This window comes from Oncorhynchus clarkii, chromosome 27 (assembly GCF_045791955.1).
Source record: "Oncorhynchus clarkii lewisi isolate Uvic-CL-2024 chromosome 27, UVic_Ocla_1.0, whole genome shotgun sequence".
Classification (NCBI taxonomy): domain Eukaryota; kingdom Metazoa; phylum Chordata; class Actinopteri; order Salmoniformes; family Salmonidae; genus Oncorhynchus; species Oncorhynchus clarkii.
In genome coordinates, this window is record NC_092173.1 from 41,673,386 (window position 1) to 41,693,385 (window position 20,000).

The 20,000-nt window shown below is 46.9% G+C and overlaps 1 protein-coding gene and 1 pseudogene across 3 annotated transcripts in view; both read left to right on the forward strand.

Annotated features, from left to right (window-relative positions):
• LOC139385891 (syntaxin-1A-like) overlaps positions 1-20,000 on the forward strand; it is a 198,912-nt gene that overhangs the window by 96,727 nt on the left and 82,185 nt on the right. The window lies entirely within an intron of this gene.
• On the forward strand, positions 546-6,468 carry LOC139386151 (diacylglycerol O-acyltransferase 2 pseudogene; annotated as a pseudogene).

Below are 20,000 nucleotides of genomic sequence, written 5' to 3' on the forward strand. Positions count from 1 at the left end.
GCGTTCAACACCGTAGTGCCCACAATGCTCAACACTATGGTCTAGGGCACTGCATCGCAGCGCTAGCTGTGCCACCAGAGACTCTGGGTTCGCGCCCAGGCTCTGTCGCAGCCGGCCGCGACCGGGAGGTCCGTGGGGTGACGCACAATTGGCCTACCGTCGTCCGGGTTAGGGAGTGTTTAGCCGGTAGGGATAGCCGGTAGGGATATCCTTGTCTCATCGCGCACCAGCGACTCCTGTGGCGGGCCGGGCGCAGTGTGCGCTAACCAAGGTGGCCAGGTGCATTGTGTTTCCTCCAACAACATTGGTGCGGCTGGCTTCCGGGTTGGAGGTGCGCTGTGTTAAGAAGCAGTGTGGCTTGGTTGGGATGTGTTTCGCCCGTACGGGAGCGATGAGATAGTAATTACTAACAACTGGATACCACGAAATTGGGGAGAAAAAGGGGGTAAAAATAAAAAATTAAAATATATTTTTTTGCATATTTAGTAAATATTTTTTTAACTCTATTTCTTGAACCGTTGAACTGTTGGTTCCCATAAGTAGGCAAAGGGCGCATGTGACAAATATGTGTTTATTTTATTTTGATTTCACACTCATCACATACACTGCTGCTACTCTGTTTACTATCTATCCTGATTGCCTAGTCACTTTTACCCCTACTGTACCTACGTGTACAGTGTTTTTGAAAAGTATTCAGACACCTTGACTTTTTTACACATTTAGTTACGTTACAGCCTTATTTTCCTCATCAATCTACATCAATAACCCATAATGACAAAGCAAAAAACTGTTTTTTAGGACTGTTTTGCGAATTTATAGAAAATAATGATAAAACTGAGATATCACATTTACATAAGTATTCAGACCCTTTACTCAGCACTTTGGTGAAGCACCTTTGGTAACGATTACAGCCTCAAGTCTTCTTGGGTATGACATTACAAGCTTGCCACACCTGTATTTGGGGAGTTTCTCCCATTATTTTCTGCAGATCCTCTCAAGCTCTGTCAGGTTGGATGGGTAGCATTGCTGCACAGCTATTTTCAGGTCTCTCCAAAGATGTTTTAATCGGGTTGAAGTCTGGGTTCTGGCTGGGCCACTAACACGGAACCCAGACCGGCTGCGCGCATGCGCCATCGTGCGCCATCGTGAATACATTTATTTTGTCCCCCTACACCAAACGCGATCACGACACGGAGGTTAAAATATCAAAACAAGCTCTGAACCAATGACATTAATTTTGGGACCGGTCAAAAGCATTAAACATGTATGGCACTTAAGATAGCTAGCTTGCTGTTGCTAGCTAATTTGCAAATGTAATCTATTTTAGCCCATGGCATCGCAGACGTCCAATAACATGGATTTCTAAATGTATTTTGCGACACTTGCGCACGCGACGTGTCTGTTCGGCATGTAAAGGACATTCAGAGACTTGTCCCAAAGCCACTCCTGCATTGTCTTGGCTGTGCGCTTAGGGCCGTTGTCCTGCTGGAAGGTGAACCTTCGCCCCAGTCTGAGGTCCGGAGCAGGTTTTCATCAAGGATCTGTCTGTACTTTGCTCTGTTTGCTCACCTTTGCCTCGATCCTGACTAGTCTCCCAGTCCCTGCAGCTGAAATACATTCCCACAGCATGATGCTGCCACCACCATGCTTCAACGTAGGGATGCTGCCACCACCACTCTTCACCGTAGGGATGCTGCCACCACCATGCTTCACTGTAGGGATGATGCCATGTTTCCTCCAGACGTGACGCTTGGAATTCAGGCCAAAGAGTTCAATCTTGGTTTCATCAGACCAGAGAATCTTGTTTCTCATGGTCAGAGAGACTTTAGGTGCCTTTTGGCAAACTCCAAGCGGGCTGTCATGTGCCTTTTACTGAGGAGTGGCTTCCGTCTGGCCACGCTACCATAAAGGGCTGATTGGTGGATTGCTGCAGAGATTGTTGTCCTTCTGAAAGGTTCTCATCTCCACAGAGGAACTATAGAGCTCTGCCACCTCCCTAACTAAGGCCTTCTCCCCCGTTTGCTCAGTTTGGCCTGACTGCCAATCCTGTCTTGGAGTTCAACGGACAATTTAACTGTATATGTTTGTGTGTGTATATATATGTATGTATGTATGTATGTATGTATGTATTAATGTGTGTGTGTGTGTGTGTGTGTGTGTGTGTGTTATACAGTGTGTGTTATACAGTTTTGGCAAGTCGGTTAGGACATCTACTTTGTGCATGACACAAGTAATTTTTCCAACAATTGTTCACAGGCAGATTATTTCACTTATAATTCACTGTATCACAATTTCAGTGTGTCAGAAGTTTACATACACTAAGTTGACTGTGCCTTTTAACAGCTTGGAAAATTCTGGAAAATTATGTCATGGCTTTAGAAGCTTCTGATAGGCTAATTGACATAATTTGAGTCAATTGGAGGTGTACCTGTGGATGTATTTCAAGGCCTACCTTCAAACTCAGTGCCTCTTTGCTTGACATCATGGGGAAATATAAAGAAATCAGCCAAGACCTCAGAAAAAACATTGTGGACCTCCACACGTCTGGTTCATCCTTGGGAGCAATTTCCAAACACCTGAAGGTACCACGTTCGTCTGTACAAACAAGTATAAACACCATGGGACCACGCAGGCGTCATACCGCTCAGGAAGGAGACGCGTTCTGTCTCCTAGAGATAAACATACTTTGGTGCGAAAAGTGCAAATCACAGAACAACAGCAAAGGACCATGTGAAGATGCTGGAGGAAACAGGTACAAAGGTATCTATATCCACAGTAAAACGAGTCCTATATCGACATAATCTGAAAGGCCGTTCAGCAAGGAAGAAGCCACTTCAACTACATACACACACACTATGTAATATCATAATAACTGCTAAGAATGACTGATGCAGTTGTATTGCACACTTCACATGTTATACGTGTGTGTGTGTGTGTGTGCGTGCATGTTTGCGTGTGCGCCTGTGTGTGTTAAGGATCCACATAATGCTTTTAAGGCAGAAAAATACAAAAGAGAGTTGACTGTAGGTTATTCATTTAAATTTTAGATACGTTTCAGATAAGGCTCCTCTCTCTTTCTTCCACCCCCTCGCCCCAGTTTTTCTCCTCTTTCCCTCTATTCCTTTCTCTTTCTAAAAGACTGGAGCTAGATAAGGGATAAGCAGCATCTCCATGGCAACAGTGTCTTAATGAAAGCAACAAGCATGACCCCCAAGGCTGTGTCTCTGAGTCAAGGACAATAGAATGGCGTGTGACCCCAAGGCTATATCTCTGAATCAAGGACAATAGAATGGCATGTGAACCCCAAGGCTATATCTCTGAATCAAGGACAATAGAATGTCGTGTGAACCCCAAGGCTTTGTCTCTGAATCAAGGACAATAGAATGTCGTGTGAACCCCAAGGCTCTGTCTGAATCAAGGACAATAGAATGGTGTGTGACTCTTCAGTGATGTCAGAATTCTGTTGACTCTCTGGTCTTGCCTTCTCTCTAGAGTCAGACAGCAGAAAAGGATGGTGATAGACACTGGATCGGTCTGTTTAGCCACACCAGTCGCGGTCTGTTATTTGCTCTATTTTAAGCGGTCAGCTCCAATGTGTCTGGTGGCCTTGACTTCACAGCCCTTGAAGTTAAGCAGAGGTAGTAGCTATGGTTACCCTGAATGTGAAAAACATTCCCCTCTCCCCTGGTTCCCTGCCCAGTAATAAATCTTAACCTCTGACCCCCCCCCCCCCCCCCCCCGCCCCACACACACACACACACACAAGAACTGTTGCACACACATGATGATTTTCATCTAATGTCTTGTCATTCCCATGACACCTCTGGCCTAATGACTGTCATTCTGGAGAGTCAGCACTGGACACCTGACCCGATCTTTCTGTTCTGTGAAGAGGGGTCATCACCATCATCCTGTATCCAGCTCTGTGCACTCCTATCTGGGGGTATGATCAGTGCACAGACAGCCTCTTCTCTCCAGGGTTCTGTGGATCCGTGATTCACCTTGAACCTGAAACACACCCGTCCGCTCATGTTCGATTTGGACTCTTGTCACCGTTTATCTTTTAAAAGCGATAACTCATCAGTGTGTCAAAGTGTTACGGGATGAAATCGTTATCTCTCTGCAGCCTCCGTTGAACTGTGATCAAAGTACGTCCGTGTAGGGTACTAGTGCTCTCCGAACAGTCGCTCTTGTTCTCTGTAATCACCTTATTTTGTGGGGGCGAAAACTACAGAAACGGTTTCAGGGATGAAGCTGGTGAAAACTCAAAGGACAGAGTTCCTGGAGAATATCAGTGTTCTGCAGTGGATATGGAGCTTCCTCCTGTTAGGTCCGGTTTGTATTGGATTGATGGTGTACCTTCTGTTGACTTCTCTGTGGCCGCTGCCTGTTCTCTACCTCATCTGGCAGTTGACGGACTGGCACACACCTGAAAGAGGAGGCAGGAGAAGTTCTTTTGTGAGAAACTGGAAAGTGTGGAATCGCGTTAGGGACTACTTCCCCATGAAGTTAGTGAAGACGGCGGAGTTGAACCCGAACGAGAACTACATCTTAGGGTGTCATCCTCATGGGGTGTTGAGTATCGGAGCCTTTGCCTCGTTTAGCACCGAGGCCTGTGGATTTATGGACCTCTTTCCTGGGGTGCGCTCCTGCCTCTGCATCCTGGGGGGTCTCTTCAAGATCCCCCTCTACAGGGAATATGTCATGGCCACAGGTTGTTGTCCCGTCAGCAAGCCCAGTCTAAAGCACCTTCTGTCTCATAGTGGACAAGGCAATGCGCTGGTGATAGTGATAGGGGGCGCTGCTGAGTCGCTGTTGAGCCTGCCTGGGGTCAACACTGTGGTTATGAAGCAGAGGAAAGGCTTCGTCCGGGTGGCCCTGGAGTTTGGGGCTAACCTGGTGCCCGTCTACTCGTATGGGGAGAACAATATTTTCCGCCAGGTGATCTTCTCAGAGGGCAGTGTGGGCTGGAGGTTCCAGCAACTCTTTAAGAAAATCATGAGCTTTTCCCCATGTCTGTTTGTAGGTGAACGCTGGTTCTGGATGCCTTACCGCTGCCCGGTCACCACTGTAGTGGGTAGTCCTATCCCAGTGCCAAAGAGGCCTTCTCCCACTCAGGAGGAGGTGGACCATTATCATGGCCTCTATATGGAATCCCTGGTCAAGCTCTTCAATGAACACAAGGCCAGCTGTGGACTCTCAGACAGCCACGAGCTGCAGATCGTATAGACCAGTCGTTTAGACTGCTCCCACGAGGACAATGTGAATGACACCGTAGCCTATTGATCTCCACACTGAGACTACTTAAATAAACACATTCCCACTAGAGGATCTGATCCAGGGATGTCAACAATCATTGATCCTTGGATTTACCCAAGCTGCCTGGCTACTAGCGTTTTTACTGAACTAGAATCTCACGTAATTTGGTCAGATGCTGTTTACGTAGTCTGTCCACGAGATACTACTTTAAGAATGACTACAACGGAATAGTGCATGTGCTTAAAATGTAGCAATAATTTAATCATCATTTAACCATCATTAAACAGGTTCAAATTCAGCTCATTCTCCATTTCATAAAAAAACAGTGATTGATTGTGTGACTTAGGGTTTACTTAGAAACACTGGGCCGACATGTTGAGTACGATCAATTTTCTTAATTAAGAGTGTGAACACAGTCTGCCTCCCAGACCCAAAGATCAGCTAACTGAACCACACACACACACACACACACACACACACACACACACACACACACACACACACACACACACACACACACACACACACACACACACACACACACACACTTCAATATTATAAAGAGGTGTTTGAGCTGCCAGTCCAAAAGGAAGGACACTCTCAACATGATGATTTTCATCTAATGTCATGTCATTCCCATGACACCTCTGGCCTAATGACTGTCATTCTGGAGCGTCAGCACTGGACACCTGACCCGATCTTTCTGTGCTGTGAAGAGGGGTCATCACCACCATCCTCTATCCAGCTCTGTGCACTCCTATCTGGGGGTATGATCAGTGCACAGACAGCCTCTTCTCTCCAGGGTTCTGTGGATCCGTGATTCACCCTGAACCTGAAACACACCCGTCCGTTCATGTTCGATTTGGACTCTTGTCACCGTTTATCTTTTAAAAGCGATAACTCATCAGTGTGTCAAAGTGTTACGGGATGAAATCGTTATCTCTCTGCAGCCTCCGTTGAACTGTGATCAAAGTACGTCCGTGTAGGGTACTAGTGCTCTCCGAACAGTCGCTCTTGTTCTCTGTAATCACCTTATTTTGTGGGGGCGAAAACTACAGAAAGTGTTACGGGATGAAATCGTTATCTCTCTGCAGCCTCCGTTGAACTGTGATCAAAGTACGACCGTGCAGGGTAAAATTGCACACGCAATTATTGAAATGTAAAACAAAATCCTTGTCACCTGGTCATTACAACGTGTTTTAAATCATTGTTTGGTCTCACCATCGTTAATTTATTGTTAAACAGCTTTTGTCTTTGGCTGTTCTAGATTTCCTCTGAGGGTTTTGTTGCAAGTCTTGTCCTCCTCCAATAATTTCCAGTTATTTAAATTTCCTCCGTGTGTATGACTTAGATACCGTAGCCAACCAGTTTAAACCAGTTCCATTCATAGTAACAATTTGTGGCCTACAGATTACTCTAACCATTTACACAACACAGTAACACAATGCTGGAAAGTTCATAAAACACTCCCAACACCTCAGTAATGCACAATGTATTGTCTATATATCCAATTTATTAGTCTCGTTGAACCAGATATATCATCTCACGGTTAGCAGTCATTCTCTAAGTTCTTTAATCTATGACAAGAGTATGTACTTTATATATAGTCCTTCACATCCAGAAATGTGTTGCTATGGGGGATATGTTGCTGTTTAAGATTCAAGTCTAATACGGTCATTCTGATTAGTGTGATATCTATTAACATGTTACATTAATGGATAAATCCTAATAAAGATTAGCCACATTCACTGTTTTCAACACATCTGCTGACACCTAAATACATTGCTTTACCCCCCCCCCCCACCATCCCCTTTTTCTCCCCAATTTCGTGATTTACAATCTTGTCTCATCGCTGCAACTCCTCAACGGGTTCGGGAGAGGCGAACGTCGAGTCATACGTCCTCCGAAACATGACACGCCAAAACCGCGCCTCTTAACCACCCGCTCGCTTAACCCCCCCGAAGCCTGCTGCATCAATGAGTCGGAGGAAACACCGTTCGGACTGACGACTGAAGTCAACCTGCAGGCACCTGCCACAATGAGCCAAGTAAAGCTCCGCCCCCCCGGCCACACCCTCCCCCGGCCACACCCTCCCCTAACCCGAACGACGCTGGACCAATCCCTGTGGGACTCCCGGTCACGGCCGGTTACCAAGGCGTTTTTCAGTGAAATAACCTGGTGACCCGTCCTGTCTGGCTGTGAAGCTTAGAGAGCTTTGCAGCTTATTGGTTTGTTATATGTAAATGTGCTGCTGTTGTGGAATTAAGATGATTAATTACTCTCTCTCTATTTTTGGAAAGGCAATTAGTGCCCAGGAGAGAGAGAGAGAGGAAGGGAGGTCTGTCTCTCTTGTAGAACTGAACTCAGCTCACAATGAAAGTTAACGATAGACAAAACACTGGAAGACAAGACACAAATCCTCTCCACATCAAGGAGGAGTAGGATGCAATCCAAGAGTGTGCAGAGCCTGAGACGCCCAGCACTGAGAGGGTGGAGAGGAGGCAGAGCCTGAGACGCCCAGCCCTGAGAGGGTAGAGAGGAGGCAGAGCCTGAGACGCCCAGCCCTGAGAGGGTGGAGAGGAGGCAGAGCCTGAGACGCCCAGCACTGAGAGGGTGGAGAGGAGGCAGAGCCTGAGACGCCCAGCCCTGAGAGGGTAGAGAGGAGGCAGAGCCTGAGACGCCCAGCCCTGAGAGGGTGGAGAGGAGGCAGAGCCTGAGACGCCCAGCCCTGAGCGAGTGGAGAGAAGGATCTGATGGTTCACGGTGTCAAAGGCAGAGGATAGATCTAGGAGGATGAGAACAGAGGAGAGAGAGTCAACTTTGGCAGTTCGCAGATCCTCCGTGACACAGAGAAAAGCAGTCTCGGTTGAGTGACTCATCTTGAAGCCAGACTGGTTAGGGTCAACAAGATCGTTCTGAGACAGATAGTGAGAGAGTTGGTCAGAGACATCCAGCTCAAGTATTTTGAAAAGAAAAGAAAGATGGGATACCGGACTGTAGTTTGACGTCAGAGCAGTTGAGTGTTGGTTTCTTGAGGAGGAGAGCGACTAGAAGGCCATTTTGAAGTCAGAGGGATGCAGCCAGTGGTCAGGGATGAAGGATGTGAGGAATATGGGAGAAGGTCTCCAGAGATGGTCTGGAGGAGGGGGTGGGGCCTAGCGGGCAGGGATGAAGGATGTGAGGAATGGGAGAAGGTCTCCAGAGATGGTCTGGAGGAGGGGGTGGGGCCTAGCGGGCAGGGATGAAGGATGTGAGGAATGGGAGAAGGTCTCCAGAGATGGTCTGGAGGAGGGGGTGGGGCCTAGCGGGCAGGTTGTTGGGCGGCCAGACTTCACTGGTCGCAGGATTTTAACTGGAGAGAGAGAGAGGGAAGAACGAGGTCATGGCGTAGGTTAGTTCTGAGTGAGTGAGACCAGTGGACTCAATATGCTGAGTGAATGAGACTAGTGGACTCAATATGCTGAGTGAATGAGACCAGTGGACTCAATATGCTGAGTGAATGAGACCAGTGGACTTAATATGCTGAGTGAATGAGACCAGTGGACTTAATTTGCTGAGTGAATGAGACCAGTGGACTCAATATGCTGAGTGAATGAGACCAGTGGACTTAATATGCTGAGTGAATGAGACCAGTGGACTCAATATGCTGAGTGAATGAGACCAGTGGACTCAATATGCTGAGTGAATGAGACCAGTGGACTCAATATGCTGAGTGAATGAGACCAGTGGACTTAATATGCTGAGTGAATGAGACCAGTGGACTCAATAGGCTGAGTGAATGAGACCAGTGGACTCAATATGCTGAGTGCATGAGACCAGTGGACTCAATATGCTGAGTGAATGAGGGGGACCAGTGGACTGAATAGGCTGAGTGAATGAGGGGGACCAGTGGACTCAATAGGCTGAGTGAATGAGTGGGACCAGTGGACTCAATAGGCTGAGTGAATGAGTGGGACCAGTGGACTCAATAGGCTGAGTGAATGAGTGGGACCAGTGGACTGAATAGGCTGAGTGAATGAGTAGGACCAGTGGACTCAATAGGCTGAGTGAATGAGTGGGACCAGTGGACTCAATAGGCTGAGTGAATGAGTAGGACCAGTGGACTCAATAGGCTGAGTGAATGAGTAGGACCAGTGGACTCAATAGGCTGAGTGAATGAGTGGGACCAGTGGACTCAATAGGCTGAGTGAATGAGTAGGACCAGTGGACTCAATAGGCTGAGTGAATGAGTAGGACCAGTGGACTCAATAGGCTGAGTGAATGAGTGGGACCAGTGGACTCAATATGCTGAGTGAATGAGACCAGTGGACTCAATATGCTGAGTGAATGAGTAGGACCAGTGGACTCAATAGGCTGAGTGAATGAGTGGGACCAGTGGACTCAATAGGCTGAGTGAATGAGACCAGTGGACTCAATAGGCTGAGTGAATGAGACCAGTGGACTCAATAGGCTGAGTGAATGAGTGGGACCAGTGGACTCAATAGGCTGAGTGAAGGAGACCAGTGGACTCAATAGGCTGAGTGAATGAGACCAGTGGACTCAATAGGCTGAGTGGGACCAGTGGACTCAATATGCTGAGTGAATGAGACCAGTGGACTCAATATGCTGAGTGAATGAGACCAGTGGACTCAATAGGCTGAGTGAATGAGACCAGTGGACTCAATATGCTGAGTGAATGAGAAGCGGATGTCATCAACCTTCTTTTCAAAGTGGTTGACAAAGTCATCAGCAGAGAGGAAGGAGGAGGGGGGGGGGGGTGGAGGAATGAAGAGGGAGGAGAAGGTGGGAAAACAGTTTCCTAGGGTTAGAAAGTGTCTTCGGCAGCGGATACAGAGGACGAGAAGGTAGCGAGTAGGGAGTGGAAGGATGATGAGACTTACAGAAATTTAGTTTTCCATTTTCGCTCAGAAGAGCGGTGAGCCATTGTCAGGAAATTAGCTTATGAAGATGTTGAGGAACTCTCCAAGGGCACCTGGTGGGCGATAGGTGACAACAATGTTAAGCTTGAGTGGTTAAGTGACAGTGACAGCATGATATTCAAATAAGAGTAGAGAAAATCTCTCCTTCAGAGAAATGAGTAACGCTGTTGCGTCACCGTGACGACTACAGTTCCACAGCCCGCATTTATACATACTGTAGGTTACTATACTGGTGAACACTGCAGTCTTGCTGAAGACCACCCTGCAAATCCAAGCCCTGCTTTATGGAAGGTTTTGAGACTGGCTGATAAAGTCTCGGGTTGGTGTGTGCCTGTGTGTGTTTGTTTGCCTGGGAGACAGGCTAACCCAGGGGAGGAGAGAAAAAGGAGGACGGGAGGAGGAGAGAAGAGAACACGTCTCCAGTTGCCAGGTCTTCCTGATAAGTCTGGTAGATCAGAGAGAGGGCCCCAGGCCATTTTACACCTGAGTATTTCCAGACCTCATTAAAGGGCTGACTGGCTGGTGTCAGTCACTATTTCTGCTGCTACTGGGGGGGGGAAAACAGCACTGATCCTCTCTTCATAAACACCATAAGCTGCCAGTCTGTTTCTAGTCTCTTTAATGTAGCCTGGGTGCCAGTCTCTTTCTAGTCTCTTTAATATAGCCTGGGTGCCAGTATGTTTCTAGTCTCTTTAATATAGCCTGGCTGCCAGTCTCTTTCTAGTCTTTAATATAGCCTGGGTGCCAGTCTGTTTCTAGTCTCTTTAATATAGCCTGGGTGACAGTCTGTTTCTAGTCTCTTTAACATAGCCTGGGTGCCAGTCTGTTTCTAGTCTAATATAGCCTAGGTGCCAGTTTGTTTCTAGTCTCTTTAACATAGCCTGGGTGCCAGTCTGTTTCTAGTCTCTTTAATATAGCCTGGCTGCCAGTCTGTTTCTAGTCTCTTTAATATAGCCTGGGTGCCAGTCTGTTTCTAGTCTCTTTAATATAGCCTGGGTGACAGTCTGTTTCTAGTCTCTTTAACATAGCCTGGGTGCCAGTCTGTTTCTAGTCTAATATAGCCTGGGTGCCAGTCTGTTTCTAGTCTAATATAGCCTGGGTGCCAGTCTGTTTCTAGTCTCTTTAACATAGCATGGGTGCCAGTCTGTTTCTAGTCTCTTTAATGTAGCCTGGGTGCCAGCCTGTTTCTAGTCTCTTTAATATAGCCTGGGTGCCAGTCTGTTTCTAGTCTCTTTAATATAGCCTGGGTGCCAGTGTGTTTCTAGTCTCTGTAACATAGCCTGGGTGCCAGTCTGTATCTAGTCTCATTAATATAGCCTGGCTGCCAGTCTCTTTCTAGTCTCTTTAATATAGCCTGGGTGCCAGCCCTAATCCTCTCCTCATAAACCCCACAGGCTGCCAGTCTCTTTCTAGTCTCTTTAATATAGCCTAGGTGCCAGTCTGTTTCTAGTCTCTTTAATATAGCCTGGGTGCCAGTCTCTTTCTAGTCTCATTAATATAGTCTGGCTGCCAGTCTCTTTCTAGTCTCTTTAATATAGCCTGGGTGCCAGCCCTAATCCTCTCCTCATAAACCCCACAGGCTGCCAGTCTCTTTCTAGTCTCTTTAATATAGCCTAGGTGCCAGTCTGTTTCTAGTCTCTTTAATATAGCCTGGGTGCCAGTATGTTTCTAGTCTCTTTAATATAGCCTGGCTGCCAGTCTGTTTATTGTCTCTTTAACATAGCCTGGGAGCCAGTCTGTTTCTAGTCTCTTTAATATAGCCTGGGTGCCAGTCTATTTCTAGTCTCTTTAATATAGCCTGGGTGCCAGTCTGTTTCTAGTCTCTTTAATATAGCCTGGGTGCCAGTCTGTTTCTAGTCTCTTTAATATAGCCTGGGTGCCAGTCTGTTTCTAGTCTCTGTAATATAGCCTGGGTGCCAGTCTATTTCTAGTCTTTTTAACACAGCCTGGGTGCCAGTCTGTTTCTAGTCTAATATAGCCTGGGTGCCAGCCCTAAGCGCCTCCTCATAAACCCCACAGGCTGCCAGTCTCTTTAATATAGCCTAGGTGCCAGTCTGTTTCTAGTCTCTTTAATATAGCCTGGGTGCCATTATGTTTCTAGTCTCTTTAATATAGCCTAGGTGCCAGTCTGTTTCTAGTCTCATTAATATAGCTTGTGTGCCAGTCTGTTTCTAGTCTCTTTAATATAGCCTGGGTGCCCGTATGTTTCTAGTCTCTTTAATATAGCCTGGGTGCCAGCCCTAAGCCTCTTCATAAACCACATAGGCTGCCAATCTGTTTCTAGTCTAATATAGTCTGGGTGCCAGTCTGTTTCTAGTCTCTTTAACATAGCCTGGGTGCCAGTATGTTTCTAGTCTCTTTTTAATATAGCCTGGGTGCCAGCCCTAAGCCTCTCTTCATGAACCCCATAGGCTGCCAGTCTGTTTCTAGTCTCTTTAATATAGCCTGGGTGCCAGTCTGTTTCTAATCTATTTAATATAGCCTGGGTGCCAGCCCTAAGCCTCTCCTCATAAACCCCACAGGCTGCCAGTCTGTTTCTAGTCTATTTAATTAATATAGCCTGGGTGCCAGTCTGTTTCTAATCTCTTAAATATAGCCTGGGTGCCAGCCTTAAGTCTCTCCTCATAAACCCCACAGGCTGCCAGTCTGTTTCTGCTCTCTTGCCAACTCTTTATGGAATTGTAATGCAAAACATTTTATTGAGCTTGACAATGACAATGGACGAGGCAAAAGTACAAGCAGATCTGGGACCAGGCTGCCGCTAATGGTACCAGGCTGCTGCTACTGGGACCAGGCTACTGCTACTGAGACCAGGCTACTGTACTGCTCCTGGGACCAGGCTACCGCTACTGGGACCAGGCTACCGCTACTGGGACCAGGCTACCGCTGCTGGGACCAGGCTACTGTACTGTTACTGAGACCAGGCTACCACTACTGGTACCAGGCTACCGCTACTGAGACCAGGCTACTGCACTGCTCCTGGGACCAGGCTACTGCTACTGGGACCAGGCTGCCGCTACTGGGACCAGGCTGCCGCTACTGGGACCAGGCTGCCGCTACTGGGACCAGGCTACCGCTACTGAGACCAGGCTACTGCTACTGAGACCAGGCTACTGTACTGCTCCTGGGACCAGGCTACTGCTACTCGGACCAGGCTGCCGCTACTGGGTCCAGGCTGCCGCTACTGGGACCAGGCTACTGCTACTGAGACCAGGCTACTGCTACTGGGACCAGGCTACTGTTCTGCTCCTGGGACCAGGCTACCGCTACTGGGACCAGGCTACCGCTGCTGGGACCAGGCTACTGTACTGTTACTGAGACCAGGCTACCGCTACTGGTACCAGGCTACCTCTACTGGGAGCAGGCTACTGCTACTGGGACCAGGCTACTGCTACTGGGACCAGGCTACTGTACTGCTACTGGGACCAGGTTACTGCTACTGGGACCATGCTACTGCTACTGGGACCAGGCTACTGCTACTGGCACCAGGCTGCTGCTACTGAGACCAGGCTACTGTACTGCTCCTGGGACCAAGCTATTGCTACTGGGACCAGGCTACTGCTACTGGGACCAGTCTACTGCTATTGGGACAAGGCTACCGCTGCTGGGACCAGGCTACTGTACTGCTACTGAGACCAGGCTACTGCTACTGGGACCAGGCTACTGCTACTGGGACCAGGATACCGCTGCTGGGACCAGGCTACTGCTATTGGGACCAGGATACCGCTGCTGGGACCAGGCTACTGCTATTGGGATCAGGATACCGCTGCTGGGACCAGGCTACTGCTACTGGGACCAGGCTACCGTTGCTGGGACTAGGCTACTGCTACTGGGACCAGGATACCGCTGCTTGGACAAGGCTACTGCTCCTGGGACCAAGTTACCGCTGCTGGGACATGGCTACTGCTACTGGGACCAGGTTACCGCTGCTGGGACCAGGCTACTGCTACTGGGACCAGGATACCGCTGCTGGGACATGGCTACTGCTACTGGGACCAGGTTACCGCTGCTGGGACCAGGCTACTGCTACTGGGACCAGGATACCGCTGCTGGGACCAGGCTACTGCTACCGGGACCAGGTTACCGCTGCTGGGACCAGGCTACTGTACTGCTACTGGGACCAGGCTACTGCTACTGAGACCATGCTACTCCTACTGGGACCAGGCTACCATACTGCTCCTATGACCAGGCTACTGCTACTGAGACCAGGCTACTGTACTGCTCCTGGGACCAGGCTACTGCTACTCAGACCAGGCTACTGCTACTCAGACCAGGCTACTGCTCCTGTTGAGTAGCTGCTTTCCAATCTTTGGGAATCTCAGACAATACGAAAGAGAGGTTAAACAGGCTAGTAATAGGGTTGCAACAATTTCGGCAGATAATTTTAGAAAGAGAGGATCCAGATTGTCTAACCCGGCTGATTTGTAGGGGTCCAGATTTTGCAGCTCTTTCAGAACATCAGCTATCTGAATTTGGGTAAAGGAGAAGTGGGGGAGGTTTGGGCGAGTTGCTGTGGGGAGCGCAGGGCTGTTGACCGGGGTTGGGGTAGCCAGGTGGAGAGCATGGCCAGCCGTAGAAAAATGCTTATTGAAATTCTCAATTATTGTGGATTTATCGGTACTGACAGTGTTTCCTAGCCTCAGTGCAGTGGGCAGCTGGGAGGAGGTGCTCTTATTCTCCATGGACTTTACAGTGTCCCAGAACTTTTTGGAGTTTGTACTACAGGATGCAAGTTTCTGTTTTTTAAAAGCTAGCCTTAGCTTTCCTAACTGCCTGTGTATATTGGTTCCTAACTTCCCTGAAAAGTTGTATATCACGGGGGCTATTCGATGCAAATGCAGAACGCAGCAGGAGGTTTTTGTGCTGGTCAAGGGCAGACAGGTCTGGAGTGAACCAAGGACTATATCTATTCCTGGTTCAACATTTTTTTGAATGGAGCATGCTTATTTAAGACGGTGAGGAAGGCACTTTTAAAGAATAGCCAGGCATCCTCTACTGACAGGATGAGGTCAATGTCATTCCAGGATACCCCGGCCAGGTCGATTAGAAAAGCCTGTTCGCTGTGTTTTAGGGAGCGTTTGACAGTGATGAGGGGTGGTCGTTTGACCGCAGACCCATTACGGATGCAGGAAATGAGGCAGTGATCGCTGAGATCTTGGTTGAAAACAGCAGAGGTGTATTTGGAGGGCGAGTTTGTTAGGATGATATCTATGAGGGTGCCCGTTGTCATGACGTTGGCCTGGAGGTAGATTTATGACAGTCATAAATACCTCTTCCCCCCTTTTCTCTCTCTACCCTACTGATGTTACATTTGCTAAACCCTTGGTTAACATAGAGATTCTGGGAACATCAGAAGGTGGGGGGGAAATTAACTATATTCTGGTAATCCGACCAATTGAACATATGCGGTGGTACTTAATGAATATGATGTCAGTTCGGTTGTCATCTGAGGCATTCTCACCAATGATAAGATTACATAAACTCTACAGTGGAAAGTCTACACATCAGAGTTATCGGATTCACATGGAATTGTTGTTCAATTTAAATGTTTGAATATGAAATTATTCATGCTGGGATGAAATGTGATTTTAGCTTCTAAAATGTGAGATCTGGGTTTTCATAAGATAGGGCTCTGCTCAATCAGTGGCCCGCCCCTGTGAAGGGACATGGGCTATAAAACTTTTTAAACACGCCCTCCTCTCCCTTCCTATATAAAGCCTTGACGACAATATAACCTCCTGTTCCGAGGATGTGAGAACGACGGTCCGATGTCAGAATGGTTCAGATAATAACTACAGAAAAATAAGACAACATCAGCGTGAGCTTTGGTTGCGAATGGTATGAACTTTGAACTCTTATTCACTACAGAAGTGATACCTCCTAGCCGTTGAGTTAGTAACTGCAGATGCAAACGAGGGTTGGGAAGGAACAGACAGAGTATATCACACAACGACGTTACTACAACGTATCCAATTGACCACCAGAGACATTCTTCAAAGGACTCTGTTTGGCAACACGGCCTTCCATCTACCACCAACCTACCGAAGCGCAGCTCAGAGTAAATATTTATTGCATTTTCCTTTTCCAAATGGGGGGTAATTTAGAATGCATAAGATACTGTACTTACGATAGCACAGCTTCGCCCTTTGTTCCTCAGTCTTCCCGCTCTTTCACTTAAACCCAGCCCGGCTGTCATATCTGTTCCGCCCACTAGGGACGTTTTCCTTTATGAAGTAATTTGTAATCAAGTTAATTAATTATGTGTATGTGTAATTCTGTGTGATTAGTTTGGTAAATAAATAATTAAACCCAATTTTGTATTGCTGATTCAACTTGTTAGCCAGGGTTCGTGAAGATAACCAAGAATTTACAACTTTCAGATGAGACTGAATTAAGATGACGATTAATACTGACTGCTATTGATGTAAAATATAACTAGGTCTTTAAGAGTTTATTCAGAAGATAACGGCTCTATAATTATTATTTTGTGGTGCCCCGACTCTCTAGTTAATTACATTTACATGATTAGCTCAATCAGGTAATATTAATTACAGATAAATTATTTTATAGAATAGCATGTCATATCACTTAATCCGGCATAGCCAAAGACACGACACCGTGTTTACAGATTTGGGGTTGTACCTGGTGGTTCATTGATAATTTGTGTGAGATTGAGGACATCAAGCTTAGATTGTAGGATGGCCGGGGTGTTACAGTGCCTTGCGAAAGAATTCGGCCCCCTTGAACTTTGCGACCTTTTGCCACATTTCAGGCTTCAAACATAAAGATATAAAACTGTATTTTTTTGTGAAGAATCAACAACAATTGGGACACAATCATGAAGTGGAACGACATTTATTGGATATTTCAAACTTTTTTAACAAATCAAAAACTGAAAAATTGGGCGTGCAAAATTATTCAGCCCCTTTACTTTCAGTGCAGCAAACTCTCTCCAGAAGTTCAGTGAGGATCTCTGAATGATCCAATGTTGACCTAAATGACTAATGATGATAAATACAATCCACCTGTGTGTAATCAAGTCTCCGTATAAATGCACCTGCACTGTGATAGTCTCAGAGGTCCGTTAAAAGCGCAGAGAGCATCATGAAGAACAAGGAACACACCAGGCAGGTCCGAGATACTGTTGTGAAGAAGTTTAAAGCCGGATTTGGATACAAAAAGATTTCCCAAGCTTTAAACATCCCAAGGAGCACTGTGCAAGCGATACTATTGAAATGGAAGGAGTATCAGACCACTGCAAATCTACCAAGACCTGGCCGTCCCTCTAAACTTTCAGCTCATACAAGGAGAAGACTGATCAGAGATGCAGCCAAGAGGCCCATGATCACTCTGGATGAACTGCAGAGATCTACAGCTGAGGTGGGAGACTCTGTCCATAGGACAACAATCAGTCTTATATTGCACAAATCTGGCCTTTATGGAAGAGTGGCAAGAAGAAAGCCATTTCTTAAAGATATCCATAAAAAGTGTCATTTAAAGTTTGCCACAAGCCACCTGGGAGACACACCAAACATGTGGAAGAAGGTGCTCTGGTCAGATGAAACCAAAATTGAACTTTTTGGCAACAATGCAAAACGTTATGTTTGGCGTAAAAGCAACACAGCTGAACACACCATCCCCACTGTCAAACATAGTGGTGGCAGCATCATGGTTTGGGCCTGCTTTTCTTCAGCAGGGACAGGGAAGATGGTTAAAATTGATGGGAAGATGGATGGAGCCAAAAACAGGACCATTCTGGAAGAAAACCTGATGGAGTCTGCAAAAGACCTGAGACTGGGACGGAGATTTGTCTTCCAACAAGACAATGATCCAAAACATAAAGCAAAATCTACAATGGAATGGTTAAAAAATAAACATATCCAGGTGTTAGAATGGCCAAGTCAAAGTCCAGACCTGAATCCAATCGAGAATCTGTGGAAAGAACTGAAAACTGCTGTTCACAAATGCTCTCCATCCAACCTCACTGAGCTCGAGCTGTTTTGCAAGGAGGAATGGGAAAAAATTTCAGTCTCTCGATGTGCAAAACTGATAGAGACATACCCCAAGCGACTTACAGCTGTAATCGCAGCAAAAGGTGGCGCTACAAAGTATTAACTTAAGGGGGCTGAATAATTTTGCACGCCCAATTTTTCAGTTTTAGATTTGTTAAAAAGGTTTGAAATATCCAATAAATGTCGTTCCACTTCATGATTGTGTCCCACTTGTTGTTTATTCTTCACAAAAAAATACAGTTTTATATCTTTATGTTTGAAGCCTGAAATGTGGCAAAAGGTCGCAAAGTTCAAGGGGGCCGAATACTTTCGCAAGGCACTGTAAGTATGTCCCAGTTTAGGTCACCTAGCAGCACGAGCTCAGAAGATAGATGGGGGGCAATCAATTCACATATGGTGTCCAGGGGGCAGAGGGTGGTCTATAGCAAGCGGCAACGGTGAGAGACTTGTTTCTGTAAAGGTTAATTTTTAGAAGTAGAAGCTCGAATTGTTTTGGTAAGACAGAACTTTGCAGGCTATCTCTGCAGTATATTGCAACACCGCCCCCTTTGGCAGTTCTATCTTGGAGGAAAATGTTATAGTTAGGGATGGACATTTCAGGGTTTTTGGTGGTTACAGAAGTTAACAAATGAGAGCACCTGGGGAGTAGGAGTGGAGGTAGGCACTGCAGGTCCTGGATTAACCTCTACATCACCAGAACTGGCCGTCTAGCACGTTTGGAACAGAGAGTGAAGGGAGCAGGTTTCTGGGCACGATAGCATAGATTCAAGCCATAATATGCAGACAAAGGACAAAAGTATGGTAGGAAGAGAGTACATTGGAGGTAGACCTAGGTATTGAGTAATGAAGAGAGAGATATAGTCTCTAGAGACGTTTAAACCAGGTGATGTCATAGGATATGTGGGAGCTGGAACAACATGGTTGGTTAAGGCATATTGAGCAGGGTTAGAGGCTCTACAGTGAAATAAGACAGTAATCACTAACCAGGACAGTAATGGACAAGGCATGTTGATATTAGGGAGAGGCATGCAAAGCCAAGTGATCGTATGGGTCCAGTGAGTGGTTGGGCTGGCTGGGGACACGGCGATTGAGACAGTTAGCAGACTGGGGCTAGCAAGCTAGCAGTTAGCAGGCCGGGGCTAGCAAGCTAGCATAAGGGCCTTAGAGGGACATCGCGAAGGGAGGAAGTCTATTTTTGCCTCCTCGTGCGGTGACGTTGATAGACCAGTCGTGGAATTAGTAGGGTTTCAAGTAGCAGAAGGGTCCAAGTCCAATTGGCAAAATGGGTATTGTGGTCCAAGAAACTGGCCAATGGATCAGCTAACTGTCCAATATGCTATAGATAGCTAGCAGGCCGCCGTTAGCAGAATGGGCCTTCAGGGGACATCGCGCCTGAGGGGCCTGTTGGGAGCCTCGGGCAGATTCTGTCGGTATTCCAGTCGTGAAGGATCGGCGGGGTTCCGTGCCCTGTACCGGCAGTAGAAGGGGTCCGGATATTGTAGCCGAGGATTGGGCTTCAGGAGTAGCCCTGGAGCCCTAGCCAGGAGATGGGTCTAGCATGCGCTAGCTCCAGGCTAGTTGGTGCTTGCTCCGGGATGGAAACGTTAGCCAGGAGTAGTTAGCTAGCTGCTATGATCCAGATGAAGACGTTCAGAGTTTGCAGTAGCAATCCGGGGATATGGAGAGAAAAATAGGTCCGGAATTCTCTGGTTTGAAATGCGTTGTATGAACTGGCGAGAGCTTTTCGACCTAAAAATATTAAAAAGAATGCAAAGAAAAATATATAAAAAGATATATAGAGTGGATAGAA